Genomic DNA, 25,729 nt, shown 5'->3' with positions numbered 1-25,729 from the left:
GCGCCTAGAACCGCTCGGCCACACGGCCGACCCACAACAACAGACCATTAATGGAGCCTGAGGTCTGGGTGGTGTGCGAACATCACAGGCCACCAGGGGTTACCTAATGTTCCTGCAGTGTTTATTGTGACGTTATGGCTGAGCGATTTACGTACCCCTGTGGACGTCAGAATGATCCTCATTGGTAGGACTGCCCAATAATGGGACTACTCTCCACGAACGCAAGTGTAATTAACGAAAATTGTGTCGCACAATGGATAACTAGGAGTACGGGGTCGGTCCTAGGAAACATGAGATATGGATGCTGTACCTCATGCAAAGTAACAAACAGGGTGTTCATCTAACTACGAAATGAAACACTGGTCTACATTCTTCTTCTTCTTCTTAGCAGCGGCCCCTTAGAGCGTGGCCGTTTATTTTTGTCCAACGCTTTCTGGGGATTTCGGCTTCTTGATCTTAGATCTGCATGTTAGTGTCTAGCCACCATAATTTACGTCTTCCACGTTGTCTCTGCCCTTTAACAGTGAGGTGACAGGCTGAGATGATGACAGATGGGTGATGCCCGCATGATGTCTGCAGACCACCGGAGTCTCGATTCTTTCATTTGTAATGGATTGGAGCTACTCCATCTAGTTGTCGGATCATTGTACTGTTGATGTAGTTGAGCAGGGAAATGCCTAATGAGCTTTTCAGTATCCACATTTCCATGGCAAGTAAAGAGAGCTCACCACTTCTTAGTGTGGACCGACCCTCGATACCACATAATGCAGCTGGACTCACCATTGTGCGGTATATCTTTGATTGTAAGTGGATAGGCATTTTCTTATCACAAAGGATACCAGTGACGTCTCTGAATCTCATCCAAGACGCTTTTATTCTTGCTCGCACAACCACATTCCTTGCTGACATACATGAATAACAAATTATTACAGGATTAGAAAACTATCAGTGTTAACATGGATCAATACGAATCGAATGCGTGAATACCTCAGCAGTGATTGGATAATTTGGGTAAATGAGACAATACCGCAATCTATACATGAATTACGGGAAGGAAACTCTGTGGTAATTATGCAATGATATCTGAATTTGCCAGAACAATGAAAGAACTATACATGCTTCTAAAATTTCCGACTGAGTCGTAATGAGCCTTCAGCTACTCGTGAGAGTATTGGATTCTGAGGTGAGACCAGTCCTAACACCGTACCAGCACACACACCTTAATTCTCGCGACCTGCTCGCCTAAGCTGCACCATGTTACGTGAAGCGCAGTGGATGCTGTAATCTGCCTCAAACTGCCACATACTAGCTCTGCCTCAGATCTCCAGATGCAGTCTCTAGGTGAAGTTTCTCATCTGTGTCTAGAAAGATGTCTCCTTCACAGTTCCAAGCCGAAGTCTGCTCTACCGCTCCTCGAATCAAAGTATTCTCTGCTGCAACTCGAACGTAAGTGCAGACTAGTGACCCTCAAACAGAATTCTTCTCTGTCTCAAGAAGCACTTTGTACTCCACTCTACAAATCTGCCTAATTCTTGTGCACGTATAAGAACAGCTCTGCAAAATGCTGGCAAATGAAATATTTGCTAGCAAGTCAACAGTCTCCACTCCATGTGAAAGTTTTGCAATATTAACCAGTCGCTAGATCCCGGGCTTGCAGTTCTTAAGCAGTACTGAGTTATTCCCCCGCTCTTCAGTCAGTTAGATGTTTTAGCCAGTGAGATCATCTCCATATATGCACGTCTCGAAAATTGATGTTGCCTTTCGTTATTCTGCTGTTTGTTTAGTTTAACCAACGAAGAGGCCTCTTACAACTTTTTAGGCCATAGATCATCCAGCTCGCTTAAAGTGGTGACAGTGAGGTGGCCTGGTGCACTTCAAGGAGAAGGGAATTTCTGTTCACATAGCAGACCAGCCGCTTCTAACAGCATGCTAAGATGTTTTACCACCACTGATTGCCCATCGCATAGCATTCCCGGAAGAATACTCCTCAGCAAAAACCAAAGTTTCTTTGAAAGTTATTTTGGCCAGATGTCCCTGCTACTAAAAATTGTGGCTCTCCACGAGTACAGATGTGTGTGTTTCCGTTAATGCAACCCTGGGCCTACATCATGCAAAGCATTATGCAAAACCGGCAGGAAGGCACCAGGTTGTCACCAGCCCTGACAATGGCGAGGTCAATGTCCCGTACTTGCCTGTAGTCGAGGTTGCAGCTTGTGCTGTCCTCTGGGAAGGAAAGGAAGGGGGGAGGGGGGGGGGGGGGGTGCCCCTAGCGTTGGGTCACTGGTCTGGTCCGTCTGGATTGACTCATCACGCACGCAACTGAACTACAGAGAAAATTACATGCAAAACCTCCACTGTTAAAGATAAAATTAATCTAGTGATAGACAGCTTCTCCTGCAGATCACTGATATTATTCATTACAATCTTTAAGTGTGTTACTAAGTGATGGCAATTAAGTGCAGATAGAAATGATTATAAATTATGGTTGGTACATCAAACGCACCAGCCTGGTAACAGACTGCTACATATCACAATCGTGAGTACAATTCCGTATTTCGGAGTCGAAATTTTCTGCAACTGGTCACAAAGCAAACGCTCCTGATCTTTGACAAAGACGTTTAATAACTCTGTTGTTGCTACTTTCCCCTTAGATGACAACTGAATTATGGTCGCTGGATGTCGGGTATTTGACTACTTCTCAACTATTAATATTAGCTGATACTATCCGGATTGATAAAAATGACAAATACTTCAAAAAATTCTCATTTTCAATTGCGCTACAGTAAATGACGAAGGACAGAGAAACAATTAAAAAAAAAACTGGTTGATGCGGCCCTTCAGAAAGCGCAACGTCAATGATATTCCCCAACCAGTGAGAAAAAACAGCTCAGAATTGATGACAATGTCGTTTTAACTGCTTCTGTTCTTGGAAGAGATTGTCTAGCTCCGTGAAATCCCATATCATTTCGTTAATTGTTAATCTGTCGTATAATAATCGGGTCAGTCCATGTGTTGAACTTTTACATAAATTCTTTTATATTTCTGTGCTTTAGGGTTTTATCTTATTCGCTGTTGTAATCGTACTGGCATGCCCTGCATAACGGGCATTTACTCAATTTGCATTTGAGCCATGCATTTCAGATTTCTAATGCTCTTTCCGAGACGACAACTTTTACTTGAATATAAGCTTCGGGTGGAGGGAGATTTTTAGCATCTGTGATTCGTGCAAACTCTGTACCGTCGTTTAATGTTCCTTTCGCACTCATTACCAATTGAACTGGATAGCACGACGTTTCTACCTGATAACGTCGGTGATGAGCCCTTGTATAGGTTCGACGACACATCAAAATCATCGAGATTCTCATCCGTGGTAGCTTAACATTTCATACAGATTGGTCAGAGCCGGAAAAAGGCAGGCATATCTCTCTAGATGGCATTGAAGATGGGCTCAGTAGGACTGAGGTCAAATAATCTGCAGCACAGATTTCGGAATGGTTCTCAAGCTACCTTGATACAGTTCGACTATTCTGGAGCAATAGGATGAGATAGCCGGCCGCGGTGGCCGTGCGGTTCTAGGCGTTCCAGTCCGGAGCCGCGCTGCTGCTACGGTCGCAGGTTCAAATCCTGCCTCGGGCATGGGTGTGTGTGATGTCCTTAGGTTAGATAGGTTTAAGTAGTTCTAAGTTCTAGGGGACTGATGACCACAGCAGTTGAGTCCCATAGTGCTCAGAGCCATTTGAACCATTTTTTAGGATGAGATATACACTCCTGGAAATTGAAATAAGAACACCGTGAATTCATTGTCCCAGGAAGGGGAAACTTTATTGACACATTCCTGGGGTCAGATACATCACATGATCTCACTGACAGAACCACAGGCACATAGACACAGGCAACAGAGCATGCACAATGTCGGCACTAGTACAGTGTATATCCACCTTTCGCAGCAATGCAGGCTGCTATTCTCCCATGGAGACGACCGTAGAGATGCTGGATGTAGTCCTGTGGAACGGCTTGCCATGCCATTTCCACCTGGCGCCTCAGTTGGACCAGCGTTCGTGCTGGACGTGCAGACCGCGTGAGACGACGCTTCATCCAGTCCCAAACATGCTCAACGGGGGACAGATCCGGAGATCTTGCTGGCCAGGGTAGTTGACTTACACCTTCTAGAGCACGTTGGGTGGCACGGGATACATGCGGACGTGCATTGTCCTGTTGGAACAGCAAGTTCCCTTGCCGGTCTAGGAATGGTAGAACGATGGGTTCGATGACGGTTTGGATGTACCGTGCACTATTCAGAGTCCCCTCGACGATCACCAGTGGTGTACGGCCAGTGTAGGAGATCGCTCCCCACACCATGATGCTGGGTGTTGGCCCTGCGTGCCTCGGTCGTATGCAGTCCTGATTGTGGCGCTCACCTGCACGGCGCCAAACACGCATACGACCATCATTGGCACCAAGGCAGAAGCGACTCTCATCGCTGAAGACGACACGTCTCCATTCGTCCCTCCATTCACGCCTGTCGCGACACCACTGGAGGCGGGCTGCACGATGTTGGGGCGTGAGCGGAAGACGGCCTAACGGTGTGCGGGACCGTAGCCCAGTTTCATGGAGACGGTTGCGAATGGTCCTCGCCGATACCCCAGGAGCAACAGTGTCCCTAATTTGCTGGGAAGTGGCGGTGCGGTCCCCTACGGCACTGCGTAGGATCCTATGGTCTTGGCGTGCATCCGTGCGTCGCAGCGGTCCGGTCCCAGGTCGACGGGCACGTGCACCTTCCGGCGACCACTGGCGACAACATCGATGTACTGTGGAGACCTCACGCCCCACGTGTTGAGCAATTCGGCGGTACGTCCACCCGGCCTCCCGCATGCCCACTATACGCCCTCGCTCAAAGTCCGTCAACTGCACATACGATTCACGTCCACGCTGTCGCGGCATGCTACCAGTGTTAAAGACTGCGATGGAGCTCCGTATGCCACGGCAAACTGGCTGACACTGACGGCGGCGGTGCACAAATGCTGCGCAGCTAGCGCGATTCGACGGCCAACACCGCGGTTCCTGGTGTGTCCGCTGTGCCGTGCGTGTGATCATTGCTTGTACAGCCCTCTCGCAGTGTCCGGAGCAAGTATGGTGGGTCTGACATACCGGTGTCAATGTGTTCTTTTTTCCATTTCCAGGAGTGTAGTTTTAATAATGGTAGAGGTCACCTATGAGAATCAGTAGGCGACGAAACTGATGCACATCATCAGGCAGTAGATCTTTCCACAGTGAGATAAGACGACATACTTGTCAGTGGCCAAATTGCGTTCCATGTAAACATCCTCAACACGAAAATGCCTCCACCACATGCCTGAATGGTATCCTGTTGGCTTTCTCACTGTTGTCCTGTATAAGCTATTGCTCTGCCTGTAACGACAATAAAATTAAATCTCCTTTTCTTCCCCACCCTGTCATCTGTAGGATCCTACGTCTAATGCAACTCTTCAGTCAATGCAAAATTTACTCATGTTTGGAGGATAAAATAACGATTTTCGTGTTGTTATTGCTTCAAATTCCCGTCCGACTATCCACATGTAGGTTGACCATTGTTACCCTATAGCACTTAATGCATATTCAGGGATGGTTCCTATGAAAAAGACACGGCTAATTTCTTTACCTATCATTTCCCAATTCATGTCTGTGTTATGTACCTAATAACCACTGCGCCGTCGTGGTGTTAATCATTAATCTTCCTTTATTTGTTATTGTATTTATTAGTTCTAAGACTGGTTTCATGGACCTCTTCACGGTTATGTATCCTGTGCAAGCGTTTGTATCTCCACATAACTGCTGAAACCATCCATCAGAACCTTCTTAATTCTTACAGTATTCAAACCTTCGTCTTCGATTACAATTTTTATCGCATCATTTGCTTCCATTACCAACTAACTACTTCTAGATGCCTCAGTATCACTCCTAACACAACATCCATTAATTTTGTTTAGTTGTATATAAAGCTTTCTTCCCCCTAATTAGATTCAATACCATTTCGTTACTTACTCGATCTTGCCATGTAGTCTTCAAAATTATTGTGTAACACCACATTTCAGAAGGTTATATTCTCTTCTTGTCTCTACTTTATGTCGTCCATGTTCCACTTGCAAATAACGCTGCTCTCCAAGCAAACACTTTATGTAAGAGCTGAGCTTCTTTGGGTGTATAAAATGTACAAATAACTTACGGGAATGCAGCCGAGTGACGTCGTCGACAACCACCGATTTTTCGACAGGAGCACACCCTACAATTTTCAAGGCAAAACTGCAGCAAGAAAGCGGCGTGCAAGGGATTTAAAACCTCGGTTCCAGAGAAACTCCGGAAAGATAACACTCACTCACACTGTAAACACTTGCGCCTTCACTAACCTAAGATGACCGACGTCAGAAGCTATCGATAGTAAAATTAATAAACAGCGGGTAGGCAGTATACACTTCGTCCCTCTGTTTTTTACAGGTGAGAGAGGAAGACCACATGCAGAATTTAAACAAAAATCACCATCTCTATCTATATTACCAGCTAATTTAGTTTCAACAGTTTTCTTAATAACACTTCTCAGTAGCTGGAAGTGTATGCCAGAACCTTGTGTTGTTACACAGTATTCCATCGGATGACCGGTGCTCAGACAATGTTCTGCAATGGCGAATTTTCTCTGCTGTTGTAAACGTGTGTGCCACTTATGCTCAGTACACAGATCCTCCACAATCCTGACAGTGACCAGTATACATTGAGGTGACAAAAGTCATGGAATAGCAATACGCACTGATACAGACGGTGGTAGTATCGCGTACACAATGTATAAAAGGGCAGTGCATTGGCGAGGCTGTTATTTGTACCCAGGTGGCTTCAAAATGTTTCAAATGGCTCTGAGCACTATGGGACTTAACATCTGAGGTCATTAATCTCCCAGAACTTAGACTACTTAAACCTAACTAATCTAAGGACATCCATGCCCGAGACAGGATTCGAACCTGCGACCGTAGTGGTCGCGCGGTTCCAGACTGAAGCGCATAGGACCACTCGGCCACAACGGCCGGCCCCAGGTGACTCACGTAAAAAGATTTCCGAGGTGATTATGGTCGCACGATGGGAATCAAAAGACTTAGAACGCGGAATAGTAGTTGGAGCAAGACGCATGGGGCAATCCATTTCGGAAATCGTTAGGGAATTCAATATTACGACATTCACACTATCAAGAGTATGCCAGGGATGCCAAATTTTAGGGCATTACCTCTCACCACAGACAACATAAGGAGTGACGGCCTTTACTTAACGACACAGTGCAGCGGCGTTTATGTAGAGTTGTCAGTGCTAACAGACAAGCAACACTGCGTGATATAACCACAGAAATCAATGTGGAACGTACGACAAACGTATCCGTTAGGACAGTGAGGCGACATTTGGCGTTAATGGGCTATGGCAGCAGATGACCAACGCGAGTGTCATTTCTATCAGCACGACATCGCCTGCAGCGCCTCCCTTGGACTCGTGACCACATCGGTTATAGACGACTGTAAAACCGTGGCCTGATCAGATTAATCCCGATTTCAGAAATCAATGTGGAACGTACGACAAACGTATCCGTTAGGACAGTGAGGCGACATTTGGCGTTAATGGGCTATGGCAGCAGATGACCAACGCGAGTGCCATTTCTATCAGCACGACATCGCCTGCAGCGCCTCCCTTGGACTCGTGACCACATCGGTTATAGACGACTGTAAAACCGTGGCCTGATCAGATTAATCCCGATTTCAGATGGTAGGGTTCGAGTGGAGCGCAGACCCCACGAACTCACGGACGCAAGTTGACTACAAGGAACTGCGCAAGGCAGTGGTGGTTCCATAATGGTGTGGACCGTATTTTCGTGGAATAGACTGTGTCCTCTGGTCCAACTGAATCGATCATTGACTGTAAATGGCTATGTTAGGCTACTTGGAAACCGATTGTACCCATCTGCAATGGTATTTTTATGGATGGCAGTGCACCATGTCACCAGGCCACAGTTGTTCGCGATTGGTTTGAAGAACATTCTCGATAGTTCGAGCGAGTGATTGGGCCACCCTGATCGCCCGATATGAAGCCCATCGAACATTTATGTCACACAATCGAGAGGCCAGTTCGTGTACAAAATCCTGCATCGGCAACACTTTCGCAATTATGGAGGGCTATAGAGGCAGCATCGCTCAATATTTCCGCAGGGGACTTCCAGCAACTTGTTGAGTCCATGCTGCGGTGAACAGATGCACTACACCGGGCAAAACGAGGTCCGACACAGTTTTAAGAAGTATCCCATGACTTGCCACCTCAATGTATGACATGTTACAACTGTAAGGAATACGGTAGACATCCGCCTAAAGCAAATCAGGATCATTCTTTACGGAAGCTAAAAGTCCCTGATTGCTGTTCCTTATCTATATAAACGATATGGGAGACAATCTGAGCAGCCGTCTTAGGTTGTTTGCAGATGACGCTGTCTTTTATCAACTAATAAAGTCATCAGAAGATAAAAACAAATTGCAAAGCGATTTAGAAAATATATCTGAGTGGTGCGAAAATTGGCAGTTGACCCTAAATAAAGAAAAGTATGAGGTCGTCCACATGAGTGCTAAAAGGAATTCGTTAAACTTCGGTTACACGATAAATCAGTCTAATCTAAAAGCCGTAAATTCAACTAAATACCTAGGTAATACAATTACGAAGAACTTAAATTAGAAGGAACACGCAGAAAATGTTGTGGGGAAGGCTAACCAAAGACTGCATTTTACTGGCAGGACTCTTAGAAAATATAGCAGATCTACTGAGGAGACGGCCTACACTACGCTTGTCCGTCCTCTTTTAGATTACTCCTGCGCGGTGTGGGATCCTTACCAGACAGGACTAACGGAGTACATCGAAAAAATTCAAAGAACGGCTGCACGTTTTGTATTATCGCTAAATATGGGAGACAGTGTCACAGAAATGATACAGGGCTTGGACTGGACATCATTTAAAGAAAGGCGTTTTTCGTTGCGACGGAATCTTCTCACGAAATTCCAATCACTAACTTTCTCCTCCGAATTCGAACATACTGTTGACACCAACCTACATAGGGAGAAACGATCACCACGATAAAATAAGGGAAATCAGAGCTCATACGGAAAGATATAGGTGTTCGTTCTTTCCGCGCGCTATATGAGATTGGAATAATAGAGAATTGTGAGGGTGGTTCGATGAACCCTCTGCCAGGCACTTAAATGTGATTTGCAGAGTATCGATGTAGATGTAGATGTTAGATGGTGGTCGGATAACACGCTTCACATCATATTACCGCAAAATACGACCAGTTCTGCTCGAAATGCTACCTGCAGAAGGGAGAAAGGCCGTCGAGTTTGGTGCCACCTCGGAATTATTGTTACTCACCCAGTGCACAGCTCGTCGATAGCGTAACGCACCTCTGATCGTTCTGTCACTGTAACTATTCTGACGAAAGACGACTTGAAAATGTGCTCGCTCAGCTGACAAAATCTCAGGGTCCGAGATGACATGTGCGCTATGAACCAAGGTACGAAGTTACCCTTCACGTTGAGCCGGATGGTGACGACTATCAGCCTGCAGATACAAGTCAGTGTGAGTAGGCTTCCGCCGGCCGATGTGGCCAAGCGGTTCCAGGCGCTTCAGTCTGGAACCGCGCGACCGCTACGGTCGCATGTTCGAATCCTGTCTCGGGCATGGATGTGTGTGATGTCCTTAGGTTAGTTAGATTTAAGTAGTTATAAGTTCTAGGGGACTGATGACCTCAGATGTTAAGTCCCATAGTGCTCAGAGCCATTTGAACCATTTTTTTAGTAGGCTTCCTATAAAAGACATTTACCAACTTACCATCCACCTTCCTCCAGATCAACACATCAGGGAAGGGAAGACAGCCATCCTTTTCTACCTCCATCGTTAAAATTAACAAATAACTTTATAATTCAAGATGGTGGTTTTTGTTTAAGTTGTGCGTAGAATTCTGTTTTCTCACTTGTCAAAACACAAAGGGACAGAGTTTATCCTAGCTCATCTTCGCTGCCAATAACTTCTGACGTCGGTCATCTTTGGTTTGTGATGGCGCTAATGTTTGCAGCGTGTGTGACAGTTATCTCTCCGGAGCTTTTCTGAGAACCGAGGTTTTAAATTCACTTGCACGGCCCTTCCTTGCTGCAGTTTTGCCTTGAAAATGACTGGATGTCCTCCTGTCGAAACATCGGCGGTAAGTTATTTGAACACTTAACTTTATTTCTGTCTTAACATATTCCCCTCTTTTTTTATTTTCTGCCCAACTAGAGAAACTAGTGTACTAATTTTAGCGTTTCATTTCCTAATTTAATTCCCTCGAAGTCAGCTGATACTATAGAATTACACTCAGTTACTCTGAACTACACTCAATTCTCTGAACTACCAAAACGATTAAGGAATATAAGACTCCGCGCTTCGACCCTTGTAATGCCAGTTTTCTCAGTCTCTGGAATATTTTACCCAGGAAGATGGCATCATCACTATATCACACAGTAGAGCTGTGTGTCCTATTGAAATTCAAGGGCTGTAGTTCTTCACTGCTTTCAACTCTGCTGCAATGCCAAGACTGGCTAACGTCACTAGGCCATCCAGAGTGGTGCCTCTGCTAGTACTGAAAAGGCTACTGCTCCTCTTCAGGAAGAATATGTTACTCTGGCCTCTCAATAGATACTCCATCCATAATATATGATATTTCTAGGCTAGTGTGATGTCCACTGCCTTTGCCCATCGAGCTAATCAAATATCTCAATAGAAATTTCATTTTTGAATATCTATTGTTCATTCATATCCGTATCACATGCTGTCTGTCACTGGAACAAACTGTGCAACACTGAAGGCAGTAAAGTTCAGTAGTAGAACTATAGGCATGCTGGAACACTTTGCTTATATTTACGACACCATATGAGTTAGGTCATTGACCTATCCTTTACCCTGATCTTGACCTTGAACGCATTGCGTAATCATGCCACCCTCCTACTACCCTCCTTCATCACTCCCCTCCCATCCTCTTCCTCTCCTCCTCCCCCCCCCCCCCAGTCCCTACCTCTTTCAGCCAATCATAGTGTAGTTTTAAAATGAAAAAATAATCAAAATCTAAGATGTTGGAACTATCCTCATTGTGCTAGTGAGAAAATAAGAAAAAGAAGACACACTCCTTTTTCGTAGATATAATAAGTGTGACGTTACAAGCTATGCCAATTTTTCGTTGACGTCATCAAGACATGAATGTGGAAAATTTGGAAAAAAATGTACGACATTTAAGAAAGAAATTAAAATAGTGCTGCGTGGCACATTTAACACACACACACACACACACACACACACACACACACACAAAATCACAAATTACCGTATTTCCACATCTGTATTAGGTACCAAAAACGCATAAGCATCTATAATTCTCCCTCATCAGTAAATATTGATGCCAGATACTTTACTGCATCATCAGTAAATTTCATAGCTCTTCATTACACTGCAATAAAAATGATTATGTCAAGTTTCATTTCTCTCGATCTCTCTGTAATGGTTATTTTAATGTTGCATCAGCATTATATTACAGAAGGCGATGGGAAGGAAAAAACCGACAAAATAAATTTTATTTATCTTTTCATACAATAAATCGCATTGTCATTCACACAGTAAAATCATAGTTAACTTGTTAGCAACATTTTCACTCTGAGCGCAGATAAATTTTTATTATAAAAAACATTAAATTTCTTCCATTGTTCAACAAAAAGAGGCATTTCGCTCACCTACATTGCCTGAGAAATCCTGCAAGGGACAATCTCGTCAGCACTGTTCCAACAATTTCACATTTAACTCAGCAGTCACTGGTTCATATTCGTCAACACACATTTTCATTCGGAGCACAGGAAGTGTGGTTGTGCTCAATATTACGCGTGTCATCATAGGTGTCAGCAATTGGAAGAGGGCGGGGGGGAGGTAGGGAGAGTGGCACTTACATCCCCCCCCCCATGAAATCTAGGGGAGACCTTTTATTCATTTCAGAATTATCACGTATTTATACAAATGACTGTCTCTGAATCTAACTCAGCTGCAAGTGGATTTAGTAAATACCACGTTGTTTCCTTGTCAGACTTTTCATAGTAAATTATACCGTTTCTTACAGTGTCATGCCACACTGCAAGTGTATTCACCTATAATTCACTGCTGGACCCAAATAGAGAAAAAATAAAAATTTATGTGGCCAACACACACACACACACACACACACAAAATCACAAATTACCGTATTTCCACATCTGTATTAGGTACCAAAAATATATCAGCGTCAAAAACATGTTTAGATCTTCTTAACATATATGGTTCTTATAATATATATCAGCTGCAAACCTGTGCAACATTTAGCCACAGAGATTCGAGTTCTGTAGTCCAGTTGGCATGTGTACACAGTAGCGTACCAAACTAGAGAGTCCGAAGGCTATTTTGGTTGAGTCCAAGGTTGTTAAAAATTGGCTCTACCGAAAAGTCTGATGGTTTCTTTTCGAAAGGGCCCTACATAGATGTTCATATTAATAACACAAAAAGACTTTGGATACACTAATTAAATATGCTTACATTTATGGTACACCAGTAATCTACCTTCAAAAATATGTATTGCAAAACTATCAAACAACAAACTTTATGCGCGTCATGTTAAACTGATTTCGTGTGTCACAACACGTTCTCAACCCCAACTAAACAATTGTGTCAAAAAAGAACTTTTGAAATCTTGCTCGCTTTTGGATAAATTTCTGTGGACTGCACATGCACGTCATATTTTGGTAACAAACTCTTCACGAAGATGCATGACTCAAGCGGAATTATTGAGCATATACCATTCAGTCCCATGGGACACCAGCCGAGCCTATACTGTGATGGTGGTGGCTCTTCCGTTAACAATTTAGTTGGTGTTATATCCAGCTCATCGTAGGGCGTTGCCCACTTTAGGATAAAACTTCCAGAAGCAACCATGTTACTTCGAGAACCACCCAATAGCCGAAATGAAATTTCCTTCGGAAGAAATCGATTGCCTGTGGTGCAGAATCTCCGACAATCAAGGAGGACACCACACATGGTTCTGAAAAATAGTGTTTCATAGTAATACGGAGTCCCGCGCTACAGAAAAACTGCTGTTTTCTTGAATTATAACAAGTCATTAATAAGTAAAAATAAAAAGCTTATTATTAGTCGTGCCTATTCGAGTTACTTTTTTTTTAATTTGACGATGCACGCACAGAGGACAGCGGCAACAACACCAGTGATTTAGTTTCTACTGGTAGTTGTCTCATATTTATACATATTTTCCTGCTGAGCCATCAACTGCTGACAAGTTCCCACATGCAAAAGTAACTAGTCAGTAAGATAATACTTTCGCAATCTCGAAGTATTACTGACTCGACAAAATGCATGTGTGCTTTTCTCAAAGAATTTGAGGCTTACTGAACATATTGTCAGCGAATTCAGACTTGTTGCCGCCTAATCGACTTGTGTGTCATATTATGCCAAGACCAGAGTCAAATAACATGTCGACAGAAGTGTAAAGACATGAAGCAGTACTCCAGCACATTAACCTATGTCCATAGTATGATAAATAATGGAATGATATTAAAACATCCAACAATTCGTTTGGAAAACTTTTGAACATGATATAAAATCCACATACTTTTTTACATGACTGCTTACCAGAGGCGAGGTGCAGCGTGGAAGTGGCAACAGTCAGCATATCATGTACTGTGACACCATGCGCAACCTGAGCTCTGCGTTCGTCAGCTCTCTCATTTAAATGGGAACGCGCTCACCTTGTGCAGTCTTCCGTGAGTGCTGTAAATTTTTTCTCGAGAGACCTTTACAGTCTGCAGATCCATGTCGCATCGTTTTCAAATTCAAACAATATCGTCTGCATTTGCCCCTCGCGATGCGTGTATCATTAGCTGCAATACACATCGATTTCCTGTCTTTTGTATCAAATGTCCCTTTTTACCATTCGCGAGAGCTACAAATGACAGCCTTAAAGACGAATAAAATACAAAGTTCATGAGAACCAGTGGCCTCACAAAGAGGTACAGGTTCTTCCCAAATGCTTAAAAACACAGATTGCGGCACTTTATCTGGAAAACTGTGCAAGTTCCTATAAACATAAACCAAACGTACGTACTCTTCACTAGATTATTGCAGTATATGAGTGTCCTGATGATAGTCTACAAGCAGATAGTTATTCGATAGTTCGTAAGATATTTGTCGATCCATTTGCTTGCTATTTATCATTGTCAGTTCCACACAGAAGTAGAGAGTTCCTCAACATGTCTTCAGGTTCACTAATGCTGAATTATAATGCAAATTTTGTAAGATGTTAGAACATGTGATCCCTTTGTCTGACTATTTTTTTACGTATAAGACTTTTCTTACTCCTTTGATTACAGTAATTAAATTTTTGTGGTACTTATGTATAGAAAGTAGCTTTGATTTATTTCATTCTATCTACATCTACATAGACACTCTGCAAATCACATTTAAGTGCCTGGGAGAGGTTTGAGATCCACCTTCACAATTCTGTATTATTCCAATCTCGTATAGTGCGCGGAAAGAACGAACACCTATATCTTTCCGTGCGAGCTCTGATTTCCCTTATTTTATCATGATGATCATTTCGCCCTATGGAGGTCGGCGTCAACAAAATATTTTCGCATTCGGAGGAGAAAGTTGGTGATTGAAATTTCGTGAGGAGATTCCGCCGCAATGAAAAACGCGTTTGTTTTAATGATGTCCACCCCAAATTCTGTATCATTTGAGTGACAGTCTCTCCTCTATTTCGCAATAATAAAAAACGTGCTGCCCTTCTTTGAACTTTTTCGATGTACTCCGTCAATACTATCTTGTAAGGATTCCAGTTGTTCATAACTTTAATCCCTAGGTACCTAGTTGAATTTCCCGCACTTAGACTTGAATTATTTATGGTGTAACCGAAGTTTAATGGATTCCTTTTAGCACTCATGTGAATGACATCACAACTTTCGACATTTATGGTCAATTGCCAATTTTCGCACCATACAGATATCTTTTCTAAATCGTTTTGCAGTTAATTTTGATCTTCTGATGACTTCACTAGTCGATAAACGACAGCTTCATCTACAAACAACCTAAGACGGCTGCTCAGATTGTCTCTCAAATCGTTCATATAGATAAGGAACAGCAAAGGGCCTATGCCACTACCTTGGGGACGCCAGAAATCACCTCTGTTTTTCTCGATGAATTTCCGTCAATTACTACGAACTGTGACCTGTCTGATAGGAAATCACAAATCAAGTCACATAATTCAGACGATGAGCACGCAATTTCACTACACGTCGCTTGTGTAACACAGTGTCAAAAGCCTTACGGAAATCCAGCAATACGGAATCAATCTGAAATCCCTTGTCAATAGCACTCAACATTTCGTGGGAGTTAAGAGCTACTTCTGTTTCACAAGAATGATGGTTTCTAACTCTGTGTTGACTGTGTGTCAATAGACCGTTTTCTTCGAGATAATTCATAATGTTCGAGCACAATATAGGTTCCAAAATCCTTCTGCACATCTACGTTAACGATATGGGCCAGTAATTTAGTGGATTACTCCTACTACCTTTCTTGAATATTGGTGTGACCTGTGCAACTTCCCAGTCAATGGGTACGGATCTTTCGTCGAGCGAACGGTTGTATACCATTGCTAAGTATGGAGCTATTGCATCAGCTTGCTATGTTTGGTATACAGCCTGGACCAGAAGACTTGCTTTTGTTAAGCGATTTAAGTGGCTTCTCTTCTCCGAGGATATCTACTTCTATGTTACTCATGTTGGCAGCTGTTCTTGATTCTAAGTCTGAAATATTCACTTCGTCTTCTTTAGTGAAGGAATTTCGGAAGGCTGTGTTTAATAACTCTGCTTTGGCAGCATTGTCTTCGATAGTATCTACATTGTTATCGCGCAGAGAAGGCATTGATTGTGTCTTGCCGCTAGCATACTGCACATATGGATTTTCTGCCAGGTTTCCAGACAAAGTTTCCTTGTGGAAACTGTTATAAGCATCTCGCATTGAAGTCCGCACTAAATTTCGAGCTTCTGTAAAAGATCACCAATCTTGGGGATTTTGCGTCTGTTTAAATTTGGAATGGTTGCTTCGTTGTTTCTGCAACAGTGTTTGTGTACCAAGGAGGATCTTTGTGTACCAAGGAGGATCAGCTCCGTCGCTTTTTAATTTATTTGGTATAAATCTCTTAATTGCTGCCGATACTATTCCTCTGAATTCAAGCCACATCTGGTCTACACTTATATTATTAATTTGGAAGGAGTGGAGATTGTCTCTCATTAAGGCGTCAAGTGAATTTTAATCTGCTTTTTTGAATAGGTATATTGTTCGTTTATTTTGGGAGGATTTGGGGGTTACAATATTCAGTCTCGTTACGACAACCCTGTGTTCCTAATCCCTGTACCCTGTTTGGTGCTCGTTATTAACTCAGGATTATTTTTTGCTAAGAGGTCAAGTGTGTTTTGACAACCGTTTACTATTCGCGTAGACTCATGAACTAACTGCTCGTTGTTCATCCGTTCTGTAATTTTAGAGTTTAACTCTTAGCGTAATAAACAGCACTGTAAAAAATGATGTAACTATCCTAGTTCAATCTTTGTCGCATGTGCAGTATACTAAGGTCACTTGACAGATATTCCTAGCAGACACTTCTACATCAATATGAATTCCTTAATGCTTTTATATGGCTTAAACACACTACATCGCCCTGTCGACAGTACATCATCAGATTAACTAACAAACTCATCATCTGAGAATAAATTTAAGTGGTCTTCAAGGCTTAAAATCCAGTAGCAAGCACCCCCTACACTGGAAACACAGCAGTATCTGCAGTAACATTTATTCGTCAGGATGAGTATACAGAATAATAAAGCTGACTCAGGGGATGGTACAACGGCATGGCCTCAGCGCGTGCTGTGAAGAAGCACTGATGCACCTCGTCAGTGACCCACGACGTCAGAGCCACAAGTTAGTGCACTGCTGCCGATGTGCTGTCTTGCAGGCAGCAGCGTGGAGATGGGCAGGCGTGGCCCGTTCCAGACTTTCCGTCGTACAGTGTGGCCGTAAACTTCATTGCTTCTGTAGACAGACCACCACGCGCTTAGATGAGGGTAGCCGATTGTGTAGTCCAGGACGTTGGTTATTGTGAAGGTTAGGCCCTGGCCATCCACCATGGCTCGATGTTCATGAGTTAGTCAGGGGGCTGCGAGAACGTGCCATATGTGGATGGTGTGGAGTGACAGGTAACAGGTCAACCACGAATAACCCACAGTGGAAGGAGGGCTGGCAGTGAACTTGTCTGCTCCTCATCTGTGATCGTCCATTATGGAGCAATGGCAGACCATGGCTGTGGTTTGCACCAGGGTGGCTGCGTCTGAGCATCAAAGTCAGCAAGCAGACCATCATCGATTGGCTTGTTGTGGTTGCACTGAAACCCATTAGAGCGTCATTCTCTCTGGTTCTAGAGACATGGACAGGATGGAAGAATGACTGAATGTGTCCTCGAGTTCAGAGAACCCCGTTATTTAAAGAGCCGAGCCCACACCACCTATGACTCAGTGGCTCTGGGTGCATGGGCGAATTTGCCCTCGTTTATTGGTCTCTTCAGCGTTTCTTGCCTTACTGTGATGGCTCAATAATCATTTTAGGGTGCCAAGCAAGAGATTTCTGCAGTTTTTGACTATTGCAGTGGCACCCTAACATTTGAAGTTATATGGTGTTACTTCATACCTGCCCTCTTATGTTGTACTGTGCCATTTGCTCTTTTGTTTCCCTCGCTCGGAGGTTCTGGGCCAATGATCACCTGGTGCCTGTATCCCGCTACATCGGTGGTATGCTGTGTTGACATTCTGATTGAGACATCGGTCCTGAGCTGGCCTTCTCGGCTCTGAGATTGCCGGGTAAACGTTTAAAAATTTTAGGCTTCCGTAGCGAATTCGTTCTGGGGTGCCACAACATACACAGAGTCTGCTTTTTGTGAAATAATACTATTTAAGATCTAGTAACTGACATCCATCTAGTGATATAATACTATTTAAGATCCAGAAGCTGAGGTCCAAATGGTTCAAATGGCTCTGAGCACTATGGGACTCAACATCTGTGGTCATCAGTCCCCTAGAACTTAGAACTACTTAAACCTAACTAACCTAAGGACATCACACACATCCATGCCCGAGGCAGGATTCGAACCTGCGACCGTAGCGGTCACGTGGCTCCAGACTGACGCACCTAGAACCGCACGGCCACAACGGCCGGCCGCTGAGGTCCGTATGGTGTTAGAATACTATTTAAAATCGAGTAGTTGACATCCATCTGATGTATGAATACTATTTAAGAGAAAGCAGCTGACACCTATTGTCGGGTTTTGGCATATTCTATTTCGTTTACCATTCACCCATGTGAGCAGATGTATTTAAGTAATCTTATGGGTTCAAAGTCTAATAGCTGGCACCCAATGCATATACACACTGTCAATTTCCGGTGATAGTATACTGTTTAAGACGCACTAACGACTAATGCATAACATCTAATGCGAAACACATAATGCCTAATGCATGAAGCCTAAAGCTGTGAGGAGTGGTATAAATATAGACATTTACTTACAGTCAGTTTGATTGTGACTGAGCACTACAGAGCATAAACAGAATGTACTAGATTGCAGAATGCCGTTTATGTGTGTCATGATATATATATATTCTCGAGTCAGAAACATACAAATTTACAGTAGCCATACACATCAATATATATACAAATTGTATTTATATTACATGTGCCCAGTACTTTGCAACCTCCATGGCGCTTGGAGTGGCTTGCAGATCATTCTTCATGCAGGATGTAGGGCACTGAAAAAAGTGGCTTGTGGTTTGTCCTTGTCCGCAATCGCAGGACGTTTATTCTGTTATGAAGTCCCATCTCTTCAGGTTGTCTCTGAATCATCTAAATCCCGATCTTCATCTGTTTAAAGATTTCCACACCAGCCAGCTTTCATTGTGTCCAGGTAGTAGTTCTTCAGCTTCTGGTATCCATCCGTGCAGGAGAGGCGTCGACTTCTTCCGTAACTCCAGCCTTGCCTTCTCTGGTGAAACGGTGAGCTTCTCGCATGTCCTCTTTCGCGAGCTCAGCCGTTGCCGTGGTGGATTATGTCCGTGCAGTGGATGGGCACTGTTCTGCTCCGCTTTCAGTCTCTCCTTGATGGCAGCCACTGCTCTGCGTACCCATGGCGGCGCTATTCCAGCCAGATAGTAGAGGTTATCAATTGAGGTAGGTCTTAAGCAACCTGTGATCAACGTGCTGGTTTCATTGGGAGCAACGTCCACTTGTCTGGCATGAGATGACCTGTACCAGACTGGGGAAGCATATTAGGCAGTAGGAAAGCTCAGTGCCATTGCAGAAGAGAGAATAGTTTGTGGATGTGAGCCCCAATGTGTCCCCGCTAGTTTGCGAATTAGGTTGTTTCGAGTGGAGATTTTCATTTTAGTGTTCTTGCAGTGCGTTTTGAATGTCAGAGTTCTATCGAGAGTGATTTCCAAGTATTTATCAAGGGTTACATGAAAGGAGCCTCCACGAAGATTGCAATGATTTCCGACCAAGATTAGACTTGCAATCGGGCGTTCCCTGGGCGTCAGATTTCTCTGACGGCTGATCCTTTCACACCAGAAACATCATCTTGGTCTTTTTAGACCCACAGTTGACCATCATATCGATGAATATAGAAAGTATATCATCACCAAAAGAAGAACTGCTACAAAAGAATGTCATGATTATAGCGATAGTTTTTCGATAATTCGTAAGATATTGTTCTAGCCATTTACTTGCTATTTTTCGTTGTATTTTACACACAGTAGTAGAGAGTTTCTCAATACATCTTCAGATTCGTTCACATAGATTTGTAGCACAGTTTAGTGAAGCGTCAGAATGTGTGATTGTCATGTGTGGTGTTGATCAATAATTAGATCATTGTGGCACTATGTATGGGAAGTAACATTTAGATATTTGGTTTTCATCATTTCTATTACCAAAGTAATTTTATAATTTACCTCTTAGCATAACAAATAGTTTTATGCAAAGCTCATATAACAATCAAAAGCAGAACTGAATATATAAGCAGAACTATAGCACCAATATATAAATATTACATAAGAGCGCGCGCGCGCACCACACACATGTTTAAACAAATATATATATATATATATATATATATATATATATATGTTTAAATTTCCCAACAATTTTTCAAATTTTCCACATTCCCGTCTTGATGACTTCTTCAAAAAAAGAAGTGGGTGTGGCTTGCGTCCACAAACTTAGTACATCGTCGAAAAAGGGGCGTTTTTTTTTGTTTTTTTTTGTTTTTCCGCTAGTATAATTGGGTTGGTTCCACCATTTTTATTTAGAGCGGTTGTTTCGTTTTAGTACTACACTGCGACTGGGTGGAAGGGATAGGGTAGGGGAGGGGGAATGGGAGGTTGATAGGAGGGTGAGGGCAGCAGAATTGGTGGGGTGGGGCATGACTGTGTAATATGTTCAAGGTTAAGGTCGTTGATCTAGGTCACTTGACGTCACAGACATAAGCAAAGTGCATCATACTGTATATAACTGTACCATTCCAGTCCTTTAAATATTGGAAATTTGGTTCACTGGTTCGAAAAGTTTGTTGTTGAGCAATGAGATTTAGTTTTATAGATGTTGCAGGTTTTTGTTTGTTAGAACTGGGATAGGTTGCTTCTCGAGCTCTTCCGTTTGCAACTCTAATTTACATAACATGATTTCTCCATTCAATTCGAGTTATTCTTAATAGTACGGTTCTCTATGCTTCAAGTATTAGGTTTGTGCCTAAGTTCGTAGTGTTTTCCATAAGTTTAATAAACACAACAGTTACAGATTACACAGATACTTAAGTGATCAATAACATATTCTCCGTCACTATTTACAACAGTCTGAGAACGCTGCGGTAACTTTTCCATTCCGCGACTGTAGAAATCATGTAGGATTTAGGCGAAGTAAGCGTAGAGCCATGTTCGGAGCGCATTTTCATCCGGAAAGGAAGTTCCTTGAAGGCTCTTCGATAGAGAGCGGAAAAGGTGAAAATCTGAGAGCGCAGGATCAGGTGAATAAGATGAGTGCGCAATGACTTCCTAACCAACTCCCGTATGCCGTTTTTTCTCAATCTAGCAGAATGAGGAGGGGCGTTTTCGTGAAGTAACATCACTTCACGCAGTCTTCCTGATCGTTCTTATTGGTTGCCTCTGCAAGATGTCTCACTTGTTGACAATAAATGCCAGCAGTGGTGGTTACACCATGGGGAAGCAACTAGTAGTATACCATACGGTTGCTGTTCCGCCAGATGCATAATTTATCTTTCATGGATGTGCGCAGATCTTTGTACGGGGAGTTGCTGTATTGTTTGTGCTCAACCATTCCACTCTTTTCCATATGTTACCATAAAGACACAATTTCTCGTCACCAGTACCGATACAGGATAGGAATGGTCGGTGTTGTTCACGAGCCAATGAGGAGTAAGCAGAGGTGCACATACGGCCACCTGTTGATTTTTGTGATTTTGGCTTGGAGCATGCGGTAACCACGCAGCCGATTTTTGAACCTTCCCCATTGCATGCAAATGTCACACGGCGGTGGAATAAACACGGTTCAACACATCTGTCAGTTCTCGAGTACGCTGACATGGATAATTCTGTATTAAAGATCTTCATCGAACCCCGAAGGTCTTCCTGAACGGTGACAGTCACTAATGTCAAAACTATCCTCCTTAAAACGAGAAAACCACTTTCTTGCCGTGCTCTGTCCAATAGTATTATCCCCATACAAGGTGCAAATGTTTCTGGTTGCCTCCGCTGCTTTCACCCGCCTACTGAACTCAAACAGAAGAGTATGTCGGAAATGTTCTGATTTCTCCGCTTGACGCTCCATTTTCTAGCGGCCGCAGCTCCACTCACTATCTCCAGATGACAAAATGATAATACGTAAACTCAAATAGTAACAGTGAACTACAAATGAAAAATGACCGTCAGTAAATGAACCCACAGTAACAGGGATGCGAACATGCAAAACAAAAACGCTACGAACTATTGTTTCTTTCTTACGAATAGCGTTACGGTTTTCTCAGCCATATGATTGCGTAACGGAAAGATTATACATCGATGCACGCCACATTATCTGTGTTTGCTTTTTTCGCTGCTTCTCCTTGGTGCCAGGGGGAGGGGTTTCCTTCACCGGTTTGGACCTAGGGCATCTTGTGCACGGTAGGTTAAGGAGGGTAAGCCGAGAGCTGCGTCAACACACAGACTGCATGTCCTTCACTGACGCAGCATCGATCTTACAGGTACCCAAAAGCTTACCAGAAATCCGTAAGCTGGCGAGTACGCTGCACGGCGGGGGTCGCTGCAAGATTGGAAGGGGAACACTCTTTGAAGCAAGAACACGCTAGGACGAAGAAAACTTGAAACGAATGCAGGAATGTTTCTTCTCAAAATGACAGTCGATTTGCTTCCCCATTTATGTCCAGTTGGAGTTTCTCGTCGCCGACGGGACGCTGACACGAAATCTGAAGCTAGAGCGCACCATAAGGAAACGAGCATTTATGACGTCGTGTGGCTCTGCTGGTGGCGGGTGAAGGGTGCGCGGCCTCGCTGGCTGAGAGCGGCAGTCAGTGTCAGCCAGCCGACAGCCGTGGCCACGCAGCGCTGCGCTGCGCTGCTGTTCCCGAGGTGCGCTCACATATTAATAGTGTTTTATCAGTACTTGTGATTTTGTGCGTGCCTTGTTTTTATAGTAAGGTATGCTTTAAAACAACTATCAAACTGATGACATATTTGAGAAAAAGCTTTATTATTTGCTGTTATTAACGGTTTATAATATTTTATTTGTCACGGGCGGGCTGCACTGCATTCACGGGACGAACTATTACTCGGCTGTCAAATGCTCTGAGTGACATGTTGAGAAAATCATTTTGTAATGAGAAATATTCGAAAAAGAAATGAAAATAAATGGTAAACGCGAGTTGAAAACAAGAGGATAAATATATGGCCCGTGTAATTGCAATGAAAGCGTCCCATCTACTTATCGCTGTATTGGGTGTTTTTGTCGACCCAATCGAGAAGTTTCAGATTAAAATATAAAGTGTGCCACTATTTGCGCTTGGACATTGAACAGCCTAATCTCACATTAACACTACGTGTTTTGTCCGCTACCGTAGCTGAGTGGACAGCGCGCCAGCTAGTCATGCTGGGGGGCCCGGGTTCGATTTCCGGCTGGGTTGGAGATTTTTCTCCGCTCAGGGACTGGGTGTTTGTGTCGTCTTGCCGTGCGGTTCTAGGCGCTGCAGTCTGGAACCGAGCGACCGCTACGGTCGCAGGTTCGAATCCTGCCTCGGGCATGGATGTGTGTGATGTCCTTAGGTTTGTTAGGTTTAATTAGTTCTAAGTTCTAGGCGACTGATGACCTCCGAAGTTAAGTCGCATAGTGCTCAGAGCCATTTTGTGTCGTCTTGATCATCCTCGTCGACGCGCAAGTCGCTGAAGTGGGTTAACCTCAAAAGAGTTGCACCAGGTGATTGGGTCTTGCTGCTGGGAGGCCCTCGCCACACGATATTCTTTCATTCACTTAACGTGCACTGACATCACACAGAGCTGCTACATAGAACGATATTATATTAATAACATTTGACGGCAGATGCGAATTGAAAGAGATGACTATAATAACATGTTGGTGGCGCAGCAAATATGTAACACAATAAAGTCAGAGACTAAGAGAACGTATTTGAAAGTTGTTAGCATGGTATTAGCGTTCTATTCTGACACATACTACAAATTACATATTAATTGTACGTTCTTCAAACCAGAGTGGTGCGGATATTTGCGCTGTATATACGGTATATGTGTACTTAATCCTTTCTTGTCGTTTTTGATTAGATAGAGTGCGTCGTGTACCTAATATATGTGACATACACATTTGTGCCAGAAGGCGGTGTCATCTACTTTTGTGACGTGTGGGAAAGAACTCTTTATAAATGTTTTGGCAAAGCAATATTCGCCAGCACAGTGGCACTGAAAACATTCAAGAGATTGATTCGTAGTTTGTCCTGCAGGTATCGTGCAGCCATTTAATGACGAATGTACGAAGCCAGTATTAGCAAGAATCAATCAAATAAAATTGAATATAAACAGTCACAACCACAATAACCTTTTTTTAATATAAGGCTACCGGTTTCGGTCTGCTTTAGACCACCTTGCGACCGCACCATGATGTACTTGGTGGCAAGCCTGCATTAACAAATAGGTGATTTCCCAAAAATAGGTGTTAACAATTTATAATGCTGATTCTGAAAGTTATCTTCATTTTGTTCTATCAAATCAGAATTTTTCGCTAAGTAAAAATCTCGCGTTTTAAAGATTTAATTAATTCAAGCATAAATACTGAAATAAAATTTATATCAAGGTCTATGTTATTAAAACTACTGTTTTATGTTTTAGGCATATATTAAAAATACTACACATAGTTATCTTGGCAATATAACGAATACTCTGTTAGAGGTAGGTTTCATACTTTATCGATCTCCTCGCAGAACCTTCATCTTTAATGTCCTTATTCAATATCCAACAACAGTCGCCCATCATTTTTTCAATCCATCTCCCATGACATCTCGTCTCCATCGCCTTAATGTCCTGGTGGAAGCGTTCTCCTTTCTCCCCAATATAATGTATCCAATTTTCAGAGAAATAGTTAATACGTCAGTGCAGGAAATACACTTTCACATCCCTGTTACAACCGAATTTCTTGAAGTTTTCCATCATTGGTCTGACAATGTAATTTGGATGCTTTATTCCATAGAACGTTTTCAGTAACGGACCAGAAGGCATCCCATGCATCATTTTCTCTAACATTCATTGTATTCTCATGTTCGTAATCCTTTATCAATTTGTAAAACCGAGGGCCAACAAAAATTCCAGTTTCAAATTTTTCTTGATCGATGAAGGGAAATTTCACAGAAAGCAACTTAAAGCAGGATTCATGTTGTGCAAGAGACCTTACAAACTGCTTCATCGAGCACAGTTTGATATGAAGTAGTGGAAGACGAACATTTTTGTGGTCTAAAAGCTTTTGATGCTAGATATTTTTAGTGCCAGCCACAAACAAACTCCAATTTGGTCAAATCTTTTCACTCCAGTGGTTTTGCTTTGCCAGGATATCCCACTCACGCAAACGCATGCCATTTTCGTTTACACAGCTTCCTGTTCTAATAAAATTCCTATAACTTTGAAGTCGACACTGATTAGCCATTTGTGGCACTGAATACTTGTTAACTTGACATTCATGTTCTCGAATTAATCATTCACTTCCATTGAACTGGTCACAGGACTGGATCAATACAAACTTTTATTACGTAATAATATACCTTTGACGCTTCGAGGGGAAGATTCAGCCATAAGTCTCTACTCAGTAGGACCATATTCAGTCCCGTAGTAATAGAGTAACTTCTTGAGGTCATTGCAGTAAGCCAAGGATCCGTTCATAGAGAACAGAGGCATAGGTTCTTTTTCTCTGTGCTTATATCGCACAGAATATGTTCCGGGAGCCAACA

Source organism: Schistocerca americana, chromosome X, assembly GCF_021461395.2.
Source record: "Schistocerca americana isolate TAMUIC-IGC-003095 chromosome X, iqSchAmer2.1, whole genome shotgun sequence".
Lineage (NCBI taxonomy): Eukaryota > Metazoa > Arthropoda > Insecta > Orthoptera > Acrididae > Schistocerca > Schistocerca americana.
The sequence above is the reverse complement of the archived record's forward strand: the minus strand, read 5'-3'. Positions refer to the sequence as shown.